Consider the following 13,763-nt stretch of genomic DNA (forward strand, 5'->3'; position numbering starts at 1 on the left):
TGATCTTCAGTCAAAAATAAACACCAAACGGTCTCTTTATTCAGCGAGAATTCAAATGAGTGGAAAAACTCACCTTTCTGGTAGCTGTTGACCTCTTTATGATGACTGCTAACAATTCCCTTATTGGAAAATATACTGTTAATCTGCAGGCTTTGCTAAAATTTAATCAGAAACGATGGTTTCTTATCGGCAAGGTAATTTGAATATGCTTTGTTATAATTCAGGACTTTTTTAAGGTTTTAAAATACTTTTGAAAAATTGTGACTGCTGAAAAATCAAAAATTTTTTTGGACTCTTCGTAACTATTGATTTTCTATCTTTTATTTTTCATTGCTTACCAGATCTCCAAGCATTTTGATAATGTTTTTAAAGATCTGACAGGATTTTTGTATATTTTTGACATTTATGATTAAAATAAAAAATATTTTAAATTTTAATAAATTGTTAAATCTTGAGAACTATATTGACTTTTGAAATGAATTGAAACAAATACTAGAGAATTTAAGCTTTCTTTTGACATATAATTTCTACAACAAATGATAATTTAAATATTAAAATTTTTACTAACAAATTTGACATACACCAATTTTAACATGAATTAGTTGCTTTTATTTTGCTTTTATTTAATTTTAAAGCTATCTGAAAGCACTTTTGATATTTAATCACTGAGAATTGTCTTCAGATTACCTGTCCATTAAAGATTATATCATTCTGAACTCTTATTTATGAGCTATATCCTATTTCACCTCCTAACACGTTTTATTTTCCGAGCTCTATCCATGTTAACTGTATGTTTACTAACAAATTGAAACTTCTTACTTTGTGAATAAATGACTTAAATATTTTATCTGTTTTAGGACTGTTGAAGATTCTATTGACTTGTATATAATAGAATTTGGATTATAATAAAAAATGAAATTAATTAATAAATACAAATTTATGGTTTTTATTTCCACTCGATCCGAAGTGGTTTAATATTTGCTTTTTGTATCTTTATGTTGTGGCTATATTGGCTTATTCTGTAAGTCTCTCTTACATAAATAATATAATATATATAACGAACAATAACTTAAGTTTAAATCATAATCAATTTCATGATCAACAATTGTTTTTGGTTTAATTTTTTTTTTATATATATTTTTTTTTTATAATTGAAAAGTGTTTATTAACCAACTATAACTCAGTGGCTATAATAACTCACGTATTAAAAGAATCTTATTTCTATTATGCTAAATTTGTTTATAATAAACCAACTGGTTTTAATTATAATAATACTAAAATTATTTTGAAAACATTAATTAAATCTGGTGATACAATATAGTCGTTATTGGTTTGTTACATGTCTGTGAATTCTGCTTATTTTTGCTTTTAGTTTCTTTCTTATTGTTGAATCTAGTTTCAACTATTAAATTAACAACAATAATACAATTATTTGAGTTAAATATATATGTGGTATATTCAATATTGTCATTTTGTTTTATGTTCATACTATTCATATAAAAAAAACTGTTTAGGAGCTTTAATTTCATAACAATTCTCCAAAAATTAATATTTCATATTTGACAAGTTTCTTGGCAAATATCAAATATTAATTTTTCTTTGACTGGTTTTTGCAAGTTGTGTGATTGTTTCTCTGAACGTCGACACAAGTGTATGTTTCAGTGATTTTATGAATGTGTGATGGTTGAAAACAATTAAATTTTTGATTCAGTTGCATATATATGGTATACAATTATGCTGCAGATAGTTTGAATGCTCTCTTTGAAAAAAAATAATAATTAGTTTTGTTCTTTTAATTTTGCATGTGTAAGCTTAGGTGGCTTTAGTTTGTTTTATTAATGCATGTTTTATTTTGAATATATACAAAAAATATAGAGTTTAAGTTTTATTTAAGCACGTGTGAGCTGCATTTTGTGGTTAGAGTGTAAGCTAGTTTGAATGTGACTTTATTATCATTCGGTTATTTTTAATAAGTTTTCGTTGAGGGTTGAGTTTATATTCTACTTTTGAATCCATTTTATAGTTGTTTTTCTTCCTTGGTTTCTTAGAGTTCTGCCATCTTCGTTTCAAATTTTTCCTCTCCAATCCTTCTTCTGTAATTCCATTCCAAGTTTTATTATTATACTGCATAATTATATCATTATAATCTTTCATAATTCATCATAATTCATATTATATTATATATCATATTCATAATCATAATATCCGCAATAATTCATATTTCATCATATTTCATAAATAGCGGCATTATTATTATTATTATTCCATCTTCTGTATCCCATTCATGTCCTTTACTTAATAAAAAAATTGTTTCATTTTATAAATATAACTTAAAATTAATAATGTCTTTTTATTTCTTCACTTATTGTTCATATTTTTGTAAATGTCTTTTATGTTTAAAACTCCTCTAAGATACTCACTCTCAGGATATTTCAATAAATAACTATTTTCTCCATCTTCTGTTTCAACTTCATAAGGTCCCTCCAATGGTGGTAAAAGTTTGTTACAAATGTTATCTCTATAATTGCTTACCCTATGTGCTCTAATTAATACTAGTTCTCCTTTTTGAAATTTTCGGTTTGTTCTCATCTTCCTTTTGTTTTGTCTTTTCAAATATTTCTCTCCATTCTTGATGATTCTTAGTTTTACATCTTGACAAATTTGGTCATATTCAGGTTCTATTTCTATAATCCAAGGTCTTTCTGGTCTTATCCTTTTCATTAGTAATAGTGGTATTTCATTAGTCACAGTGTTTGGTAACTGATTTATGTATTGTTCTATCCTTAATAAATGTTGATCCCATACAGTGTGTTTGTTTTCTATTGATATTCTTAAAAATTTTATCACTTCTTGAATATATCTTTCCGAAGGATTTGATTGAGGATGTCTGATGCTTGTAAAACTTAATTTGGTTCCATTTCTTGTCATAAAATTTTTGAATCGGTCGTTTTGGAAATATGTGGCATTATCCAGTATGCATTGTTTAGGTTTTCCTATTTCTTCAAAATAATTGTTTAAATTATTTATGATAGTGTTGACTTTTGTATTTTTACTGGAATAAAGTTTGATGAATTTTGAAAATAAATCTACGATCACCATGATATGTTTATGTCCATTTTCTTCCGTTTGTATCGTCACTCAAAAAATCTATAGCTATTATATCTAAGGGCTCTTGTGCTATTATATTTTTGGGAGTATTCCAATTTGAAAAATTCTTCGATTTTTGTCTTTGACAAGTATGACATCTTCTAGTCAAGTTTTTGATTATGCTTGTATCCTTCTTGGTGATATAGTTTTCTCGAAACATTAGCCATATTTTCTTACTATCCGCGTGTCCATTCTTTTCATGTAAATCTTTTAGTATTTCTTCAGCTAAATTTTTGCTGATGTAATATAACTCTTGCTCTCCAATTCTTTTAATGTAAATTTGATCTTTCAGTATACATCTTTCCTTTTCTTTCTGTGTTAAATTTTGCTGATCTTCTCTAATGGCTTGTTTTGAGTACATTCCCTCCTGTTCTTTTAATATATTTAATCCGATTTGAATTTTTCTCTCTTCTCTTGTTCCTTCCTCTTCGTTCCTTGTCAAGGCATCTGCAATGACATTATCTCTTCCTTTTATATGTCTAATTTCGAAGTTATATTCTTGAAGTAGTAAAGTCCCACGATGTATTCTATTATTAAGCAATTTGTTATTCATGATATTTATTAACGATAAATGGTCAGTTTCAATATAAAATTTTGATCCTAATAAATAATACCGAAGTTTTGTTACACAAAAGAGTATGCTAGCAAATTCCAATTCGGTGACACTATACCTCTTCTCGTAATTTCTGGTTACACGTGACACAAATGAAATAGGAACTTCTTCATTGTCCTGGACTTGTAACAACACTCCTGCAAATTTGTGCATGGAAGCATCTGTCTGTAGAATGAATGGCAAATCGTACCTGGGGTGATAAATTCTTAGATTGGTCCGAAATATGTCCTTTAAATTTTGAAAAGCCTGGTTTTGTTCTTCTTTCCATTTCCATTTTTGATCCTTCTTCAATAGTTGAATTAATGGTAATTCTTTCTCACTCAAGTCTGGAATTAATCGTTTACAGTAGTTGATTAGGCCTATAAATCCTCGTAAATTTTTCAAATTTTTCGGTGCTGGATAGTTCATTATTTTCTCAATTCTTCTTCGTCCATAGAAATACCACTTCTGTCTAATTTATATCCTAAATACGTGACCTCTTGTTGATAAAACTGGCATTTGCTTAAGTTAATTTTTAATCCTGCTTCATTCAATGCATTCAACAAAATATTTATGTGTTAAATGTTCGTGTGATGTGTGAGAATAAATGAGAATATCGTCAATGTAGTGTATAATAAAGTCTTCGTATTGATCCAAAATTTGATGTAAAGCACGTACAAGAGCTGAACATGCACTTTGCAAACCGTATGGAACTACTTTAAATCTATATATTACCCCATCTATCGAAAAGGCTGTAAAATCCCTACTATCTTTATGCAATGGTATCAACCAAAAGCTATGCTTCAGGTCAATTTTTGTAAAATAATTTGATTTAGTTATTTTTCCAAAAATTGCATCTACACTTTGTGGTGCTTCATATTGTGGTGTTGAATATTTGTTAATATTCCTGGCATCGAGACATAATCTTAACTCACCATTGCTCTTCTTCACTACCACTATAGGGTTTATGTACTTTGAATTGCTGTTTTCAATTATTCCGTTTTGTAACATCTTCTCTATCTCCTTTGAAACTTCTTTCCGGTATTTATAAGGAATTGGATATGTCTTCGATTTAAAATTTTCTATTTCTTTTACCTCAATTTTATGCATGTACTTTTCAGCCACTCGGTTTTCGGATTTTATCAAACCATCATATTTTTGCAACAATCTTCCTACATCTGCTTTCCATTCTTCTGCACATACTAAATTTTCTTCCAATTCCATTTTACTTTCTTCTGGTTCATTATTTATAAAATTGTAGTTTGTATGATTTTGAATATTGTTAATTTCCTTTATCTTTAATTCCTCTTGTTTTGATTCCTCGTCTTCTGTATTTCCAAATTTCAGTACTTCTTCTTGAATTTGTAAAGTTTTGTTTACATAATCGATGACCATTCCATTTCTGTCCATTTCGTATGTCCCAATCAAAATATCATGTCTCATGTTTTCTACTATTATGAATTGCATACTATATTCGGTTGTATCAAATAATACTTTTCCCATTATTCCCTTCTTTGCTTCATATAGTTTTTTGTTGTTTGCACCCACTAGATTAACCTTTGGAATTGAATAACAATATTTTTGAAAATTTAATTCATTAATAACTTTATTGTCAATTAGTGAAACTTCAGAACCCGTGTCTATTAAAATTTTAACTTGTTTTTGAAAGAATTTACCCTGAATTAAAATTAACCCTTGCAAATTTTGATTTTTCTTTTCTTCCCCAAATTTTATGAACTCCCTTGGATGCTCATAGTGACATACGGCCGCATTTAGCACGTGCTTTATTGAAAATTTGGTGATTGTGAATCTGTTGTGTATTGTGTGTCAAAGGGTTGTGATGGTGATGATGTGTTGAGTGTTTCAATTGGTGACTCTTGTTGACTGACGTCGGTGTATGATTGATGGTGACTTAGAAAATTCACTTGTCTTTTTTGGTTATTTCTATTTATATCTTCTAGACTTCTAGTGTTATGGTTTCGATTGTTTGTGTAATTTTGATTTGACTGTTGTTGTGAATTGTTTGTCTGATTCTGTTGAATGGCACTGTTTGAAAATGTGTGATTCATATTGCCATTGGAGTTAAAGTTTCTGTTGTTATTATTGTAATTATTTCTGTTAAAATTTCCGTTGTTTTGACTATTGTAATTACCGTTTTGATACCGTCCATTATTTCCATAGTTATTGTTGTTAGTTTGATTGTTACGATTATAGTTTTGGCGATTAAAGTTCTGATTATTTTGGTTGCGGTAGTTATTATTATTATTCCTAAAGTTCGAGTTATTATAGTTGTTGTTACCATTATTTTGTCTATAGTTATTGTTAAAATTACTATGATTATTGAAATTATTGCCGTTCTGATTATTGTTTCTGCTGTAGTTATTGTTTCCATTGAAGTTGTTATTATTATTATTATTTGCTTGGTCATTGTTTTGATACATGGGGTTTCGTTGCTCATGCATCATCAAAAATTGGCACAGTTTGTCTATTTCTTTAAAGTTATATAACATCATGATATCTTTCAATGTCCGATCAAAGTGTTGCACGATACAACCCACAATGTATTCTTCGTTAAAACCACAGTCTAAGTATTGAGCTGTGCTGTAAATTTGCATGGCGTACCGGTGGTATGACATGCTACGATTTGGATTGTATTTGCCACTTAACAGCTCGTTTTTGATTGAACGCAGTTGTGCTTGACCCCAGAAATATTCACTGAATTTGGTCGCAAAGTCTTCCAGATCCACCAACTCATTTTCTTTGTTCGAAAACCATAGTAACGCCTCATCTGTCATCTGGTTTCTGATGAATTCTTTAAAGTCTTCGAAATTTCTGTAAGATGCATATCTGTGCCTAAGGAATTTCATGAAAGGTACTGGATGCTGCTGTTTTATTCTTCCACTAAAATAGATTTTACAATCTCTTTCGACCGTTTGTACAACTGGCCTTGCATCCAATTCCTTCTGTGTCACTTCTTTAAGAGACTCTTGTACTCTCCCAATTTCTTTCTCCATCATCTCTTTGGTCTTATTCATATTTTCATCTATTTCATCTTCTTTTTTCTTCCACTGTTCATTAATGTCTCGTCGAAATATCTCTTCCTTCTGCTCAATATGATGTTCCAGCTGTACTGCCAACACTCTCATTTGTTCGTCAACATCTTCGAACTTTTTTTGGTTATTTTGTTGTTCGAGCTTTAAATTTTGTTCCATTAATTCAATCTTTTTATTTTGAGTTTCATTATTCTTTTCCAGCTGTGCCGATAACACTTCCATTTTTTCTTTGCACTGCTCTTCCCTCTTGGCCATTTCTAGGGTTAACTCTTCTTTTACATCTTCTATCTTCTTTCCCAACTTATCCTCAATCTGTTGTGCCATCTGTTGTATTTTGTCGTCAAAACTTTTTGTTATTTCCCGTTTTATTTCTTTTTTTGTATCTTCAAGTTCTTTTGTCAACTTCTGAGTCATATCTTGTTTATTTTCTTCTGCTTTCTGGTTTATATTTTGCTCAGTTTTTTTTATTTCCTGTAACAAAATTGCCATCATCTTGTGAAAGTCCGATTCATCCTTCTTTACGGGCTGAGCTTGGTCTCCACTTGCCATTTGCCTTTCCATTTGTGCTTCTTCTGGCTGTCTTTTCTCCTCCATCGTCTCCTGTACTTCTTCAGTCTCTTTAATTTGTTTTTCGGTTCTGTCTGTCACTTCCTGTTCTTCTTCTACGTTCTTATGTGATCTAGTCTTTCTTTTGTCCATGTTTATTTTTATTTAATTTCAATTCACTCAATAAACTTATTATCTACACAAATTATACTCTTCACACCCTGTATATTATGTTATTAATTTTAAGGTACACCACTGGTTAATACTTTGTTATAATGCACTACCTGTCACCGTCCAAAGACACAGCCACACGTTGGGCTCGCCAAATTGTTATGATATGTGAATTCGATGTAAGAAAACTACAAGTTGCTCTTATTTACCGGCTAGCTTTATGAAGATAAAATAAATTTTTTTTTTTTTTTTAGTTGATTAATTTGTAATATTGATAAATTTAGAAATGCTTTTAATAAAATTTATTGAACGCCTGAAAATATAAAAAAAATTTGACAAACATTTATTCTACTCACCTTGTATTCTCTAAATCTCACAGGATACTGCTTTTTTTTTATGCAAAGTGAATCTTTTCTATTATTGATAAAAGAAAATTTCGTTTGTTTATCTAAAGTATAGAAAGAAATGTGCTGTATTTTGAATTTGAATTTTTACTTATTTTTCTTAGAACATGCAGACTCTTAACTCAAGCGAGTTCTGTGACCTGTAGTGCTTGATAAAGAAATACAAAATTATATAAAGCAAAAATCACCACACAAGAAGTTTTATTTTTAATGTACTGTGCAATTATTCATAAGTGATCAATTAAATATTAAGATTAAGATTAGAAAAACTTTTCTAAAACATTTGATAAAACTCTACGGCATCGCCTGAATCTTTTATAGAATATTTTGTAGTTTTAAAATGATATTATGATAATGTTTTTTTTTTCAAACTAAAGTCATATTTACTTTACAAATCACATTTTTTTCTTAAATATAAATATTTTTATAATTAATTTTTAATGAAATAAATGTTTGATATTTGATATTTTATTAAATTAAAGTAATTTTATAATGTTAACTATTAAATATTTTTTGTATAACAAATAGTAATTTTACTTACTTTTTATTACAATAAAAAGGTTTTTAAATTTATATTGCATATATAATGGTTGTTCAGATATAAGAAAAATTTGATTTATTATTACATTAATAATCAAATATAAAATATATTATTTCTATTTATCAATAGGTAAAATTCATTTTGTAGAAGTAGCTATAAAGCAAAAATCACCACACAAGAAGTTTTATTTTTAATGTACTGTGCAACTATTCATAAGTGATCAATTAAATATTACACAACGATATCTTGTATAATATATAAAGAAAATGATTTAAGATTCTTCCAATACATAAGCCAATACTTAACCGTTTAATACTAATATGAATGGATTTAGATTTATGACGTAATACAATATTGAAGTAAGTATATGAAATTAGTGTTTTGTGAAGTTGCAACAAGAAATACTTGATCTAATACGTGTTTGTTTGTCAAAGTATTTATAACCTCACTTACTATCTTTTTAGAGCGAAAACAAAGGTTTATAATCCTTCAATTTTTAGTTTAATATCGTTTAACTGTTTTGTTTAATGATTTTAGTACGCAAAAGAAACGGCGAATTATATTTGGTTAATATTACAAAAGCGATAATAAAATTTTTGTGAACTTGACTTCAAATTATTTTTTTTTTAAACAAAGATGATTTAGAATGATATAGGCTGTTTAAAAAGGTAAGATTATTTCTAAAGAAATTTCAAAACTTGCGTTTAACTTTATTAAAGTTCACTTTCGTCTTTCAGATAATCCCTTCTCTAAAATTTTATGGAAATCTTCAATAACAAAGATTGTATCTTTCAGTGACGTCTTCTAATGGATTAGGGCCGCAAAACTATCAGAATTATCTCTCCAATGGTTGAGAAATATTTATAAGTACCCAAAATGAATTTTAAATGATCTTCAGTCAAAAATAAACACCAAACGGTCTCTTTATTCAGCGAGAATTCAAATGAGTGGAAAAACTCACCTTTCTGGTAGCTGTTGACCTCTTTATGATGACTGCTAACAATTCCCTTATTGGAAAATATACTGTTAATCTGCAGGCTTTGCTAAAATTTAATCAGAAACGATGGTTTCTTATCGGCAAGGTAATTTGAATATGCTTTGTTATAATTCAGGACTTTTTTAAGGTTTTAAAATACTTTTGAAAAATTGTGACTGCTGAAAAATCAAAAATTTTTTTGGACTCTTCGTAACTATTGATTTTCTATCTTTTATTTTTCATTGCTTACCAGACCTCCAAGCATTTTGACAATGTTTTTAAAGATCTGACAGGATTTTTGTATATTTTTGACATTTATGATTAAAATAAAAAATATTTTAAATTTTAATAAATTGTTAAATCTTGAGAACTATATTGACTTTTGAAATGAATTGAAACAAATACTAGAGAATTTAAGCTTTCTTTTGACATATAATTTCTACAACAAATGATAATTTAAATATTAAAATTTTTACTAACAAATTTGACATACACCAATTTTAACATGAATTAGTTGCTTTTATTTTGCTTTTATTTAATTTTAAAGCTATCTGAAAGCACTTTTGATATTTAATCACTGAGAATTGTCTTCAGATTACCTGTCCATTAAAGATTATATCATTCTGAACTCTTATTTATGAGCTATATCCTATTTCACCTCCTAACACGTTTTATTTTCCGAGCTCTATCCATGTTAACTGTATGTTTACTAACAAATTGAAACTTCTTACTTTGTGAATAAATGACTTAAATATTTTATCTGTTTTAGGACTGTTGAAGATTCTATTGACTTGTATATAATAGAATTTGGATTATAATAAAAAATGAAATTAATTAATAAATACAAATTTATGGTTTTTATTTCCACTCGATCCGAAGTGGTTTAATATTTGCTTTTTGTATCTTTATGTTGTGGCTATATTGGCTTATTCTGTAAGTCTCTCTTACATAAATAATATAATATATATAACGAACAATAACTTAAGTTTAAATCATAATCAATTTCATGATCAACAATTGTTTTTGGTTTAATTTTTTTTTTATATATATTTTTTTTTTATAATTGAAAAGTGTTTATCAACCAACTATAACTCAGTGGCTATAATAACTCACGTATTAAAAGAATCTTATTTCTATTATGCTAAATTTGTTTATAATAAACCAACTGGTTTTAATTATAATAATACTAAAATTATTTTGAAAACATTAATTAAATCTGGTGATACAATATAGTCGTTATTGGTTTGTTACATGTCTGTGAATTCTGCTTATTTTTGCTTTTAGTTTCTTTCTTATTGTTGAATCTAGTTTCAACTATTAAATTAACAACAATAATACAATTATTTGAGTTAAATATATATGTGGTATATTCAATATTGTCATTTTGTTTTATGTTCATACTATTCATATAAAAAAAACTGTTTAGGAGCTTTAATTTCATAACTATATATATATATATATATATATATATATATATATATATATATATATATATATATATATACATATATATAGATTGAACGAATTTAAAACGGAACATACGAAATCAATGTATTTCGTGGTTGGCCAACAAAAGGTTGTCAAATAATTATATTATAAAAATCCAATACTTCAGCGGGCTGCTGGATTCTGAATTCATTCAAGAACAAATCAAAACTCCACCCAAATAGGTTGCCTAGAATCACTGAAAAAACTAGACTACACAAGCAGTTATTATGCTGTCAAACCACTTATCGCTTCCTTATAGTCCAAGAGATAGAGCCGAAATTTTGAACTGATAAGTAATATGACATTTCTCTATTGGAATATATTCATTGTAACTGGGTTAAGACTTTGCCTTACAGGCGGACCCCCTCGTGGTACAGGGGGTGGCTATACAGGGATGAAGTTGTCATTTTTTTCGGAAAAATTAACTATCGATAATATGGCTGAAAATTTGCCCAGAGTAAGATCTTGGTATAACTAGACGAAATCCCAAAGGGCGGACGCGAGAGTGGATACATAAGGGGTGGCGGACAGGGGTGAAGTTGCAATTTTTTGGGGAAAAATTAACGATAAATAATATGTCCGCCATTTTCATGGCTCATTATTATGCCCCTAAAAACTCTAAATCCAAAAGGGCGGACAGCTGGGTTGGTACATAAAGCTATAAAACGGGGTCAAATGTACCACTTGCCTGCGCATTTTAGGTCTCGGTAACAATTTTCAAACTGATTTTATTATGATATTTTTATACCGATTGATTTGAAAATTTGTATGCTCACTTCCGTTACTATTCTGAGAAGCGTCAAGTAGAGTTTTCCTTAAAACTTTCCAAAAAAATTTCCGTAAATGAAAATTTTCGTAATTTTTAAAGGTAAAATCTAATTTGTAGAATCTTTTCGATTTTCTGTAAGTTATACCATGATTTTTTTCCAAAAATTTTCAAACGATTTTTCCGATAAGAAAAAAAAATTTAGAAAAACTTTTCTAAAACATTTGATAAAACTCTACGGCATCGCCTGAATCTTTTATAGAATATTTTGTAGTTTTAAAATGATATTATGATAATGTTTTTTTTTTCAAACTAAAGTCATATTTACTTTACAAATCACATTTTTTTCTTAAATATAAATATTTTTATAATTAATTTTTAATGAAATAAATGTTTGATATTTGAGATTTTATTAAATTAAAGTAATTTTATAATGTTAACTATTAAATATTTTTTGTATAACAAATAGTAATTTTACTTACTTTTTATTACAATAAAAAGGTTTTTAAATTTATATTGCATATATAATGGTTGTTCAGATATAAGAAAAATTTGATTTATTATTACATTAATAATCAAATATAAAATATATTATTTCTATTTATCAATAGGTAAAATTCATTTTGTAGAATTCCTTTAACATTTTACAAATAATTATTAATAAAAATCAATTTAATAGTGGAATTATCAATTTTTTAAGTTTTGAAATTTACTTTGTAGATATTTTCAATATTTTTTTTAACTTTTAAATTGATTGAATTTTTTTTTTCATTAGTTAATTATAATTTTACAAATTCTGTTTGGACATTAATTTTGCATCATTATTATTTTAAAATATTATGATGCGCGTTCCATTTAGACCAGTAATTCTAGACGCATACGCTAAATGTAATAAGTATCAAGATGCTTTTATCCAACTTGGTGAAACTGACTTCGATTGTAATGAAGTTTTTGAAACCTTAGAAACTTTCATGTTACTTATATGGAACAGGACTGACGAGAACAATTCCAAAAAGAAAAGTAAACGATGTCAGATTTTCACTATTTAACCGGCAGTATAAGTTGCATGATGTAACCGAGCCTTTTTAAAAAAAAAACTAAAAAATTTCGATGCTTCAAGCTTACCACCATGTCAAGATGAATTACACCAACATCTACTGCGAGCCCATTATATTTCAAATATTTGGACAAATGCTCATAAAAAAGTAACAACAGAATTGATTGTTGAAGAACATGGTTGGGAGTTTTAAGATGAAACATATAAATTCAAATGGTTTAGTGGACCTCAGATGCCAGAATCAATTCGAGAAGTAGTGATTGAAAATGAAGCAGATAATGAATGTGATATTATTGAAAGTGAAAGTGACGAAGATGATGAATGTGATGACATCAATCAGAGTGAGAAAAATGACGAAATTTTTAAAGTTTGCACAATTTTTTTTTTCTTATCGGAAAAATCGTTTGAAAATTTTTGGAAAAAAATCATGGTATAACTTACAGAAAATCGAAAGGATTCTACAAATTAGATTTTACCTCAAAAAATTACGAAAATTTTCATTTACGGAAATTTTTTTGGAAAATTTTAAGGAAAACTACTTGACGCTTTTCAGAATAGTAACAGAAGTAAGCATACAAATTTTCAAATCAATCGGTATAAAAATATCATAATAAAATCAGTTTGAAAATTGTTACCGAGACCTAAAATGCGCAGGCAAGTGGTACATTTGACCCCGTTTTATGGCTCTCTGTACCAACCCAGCTGTCCGCTCTTTTGGATTTAGAGTTTTTAGGGGCTAAATAATGAGCCATGAAAATGGCGGACATTTACTTACCGCTAATTTTTCCCCAAAAAATTGCAATTTCACCCCTGTCCGCCACCCCTTATGTATCCACTCTCGCGTTCGCCCTTTGGGATTTCGTCTAGTTATACCAAGATCTTACTCTGGGCAAATTTTCAGCCATATTATCGATCGTTAATTTTTTCGAAAAAAATTACAACTTCATCCCTGTATAGCCACCCCCTGTACCACGAGGGGCGTCTGCCTGTAAGGCAAAGTCTTAACCCAGTTACAATGAATA

This window comes from Diabrotica undecimpunctata, chromosome 11, assembly GCF_040954645.1.
Source record: "Diabrotica undecimpunctata isolate CICGRU chromosome 11, icDiaUnde3, whole genome shotgun sequence".
Taxonomy (NCBI): domain Eukaryota; kingdom Metazoa; phylum Arthropoda; class Insecta; order Coleoptera; family Chrysomelidae; genus Diabrotica; species Diabrotica undecimpunctata.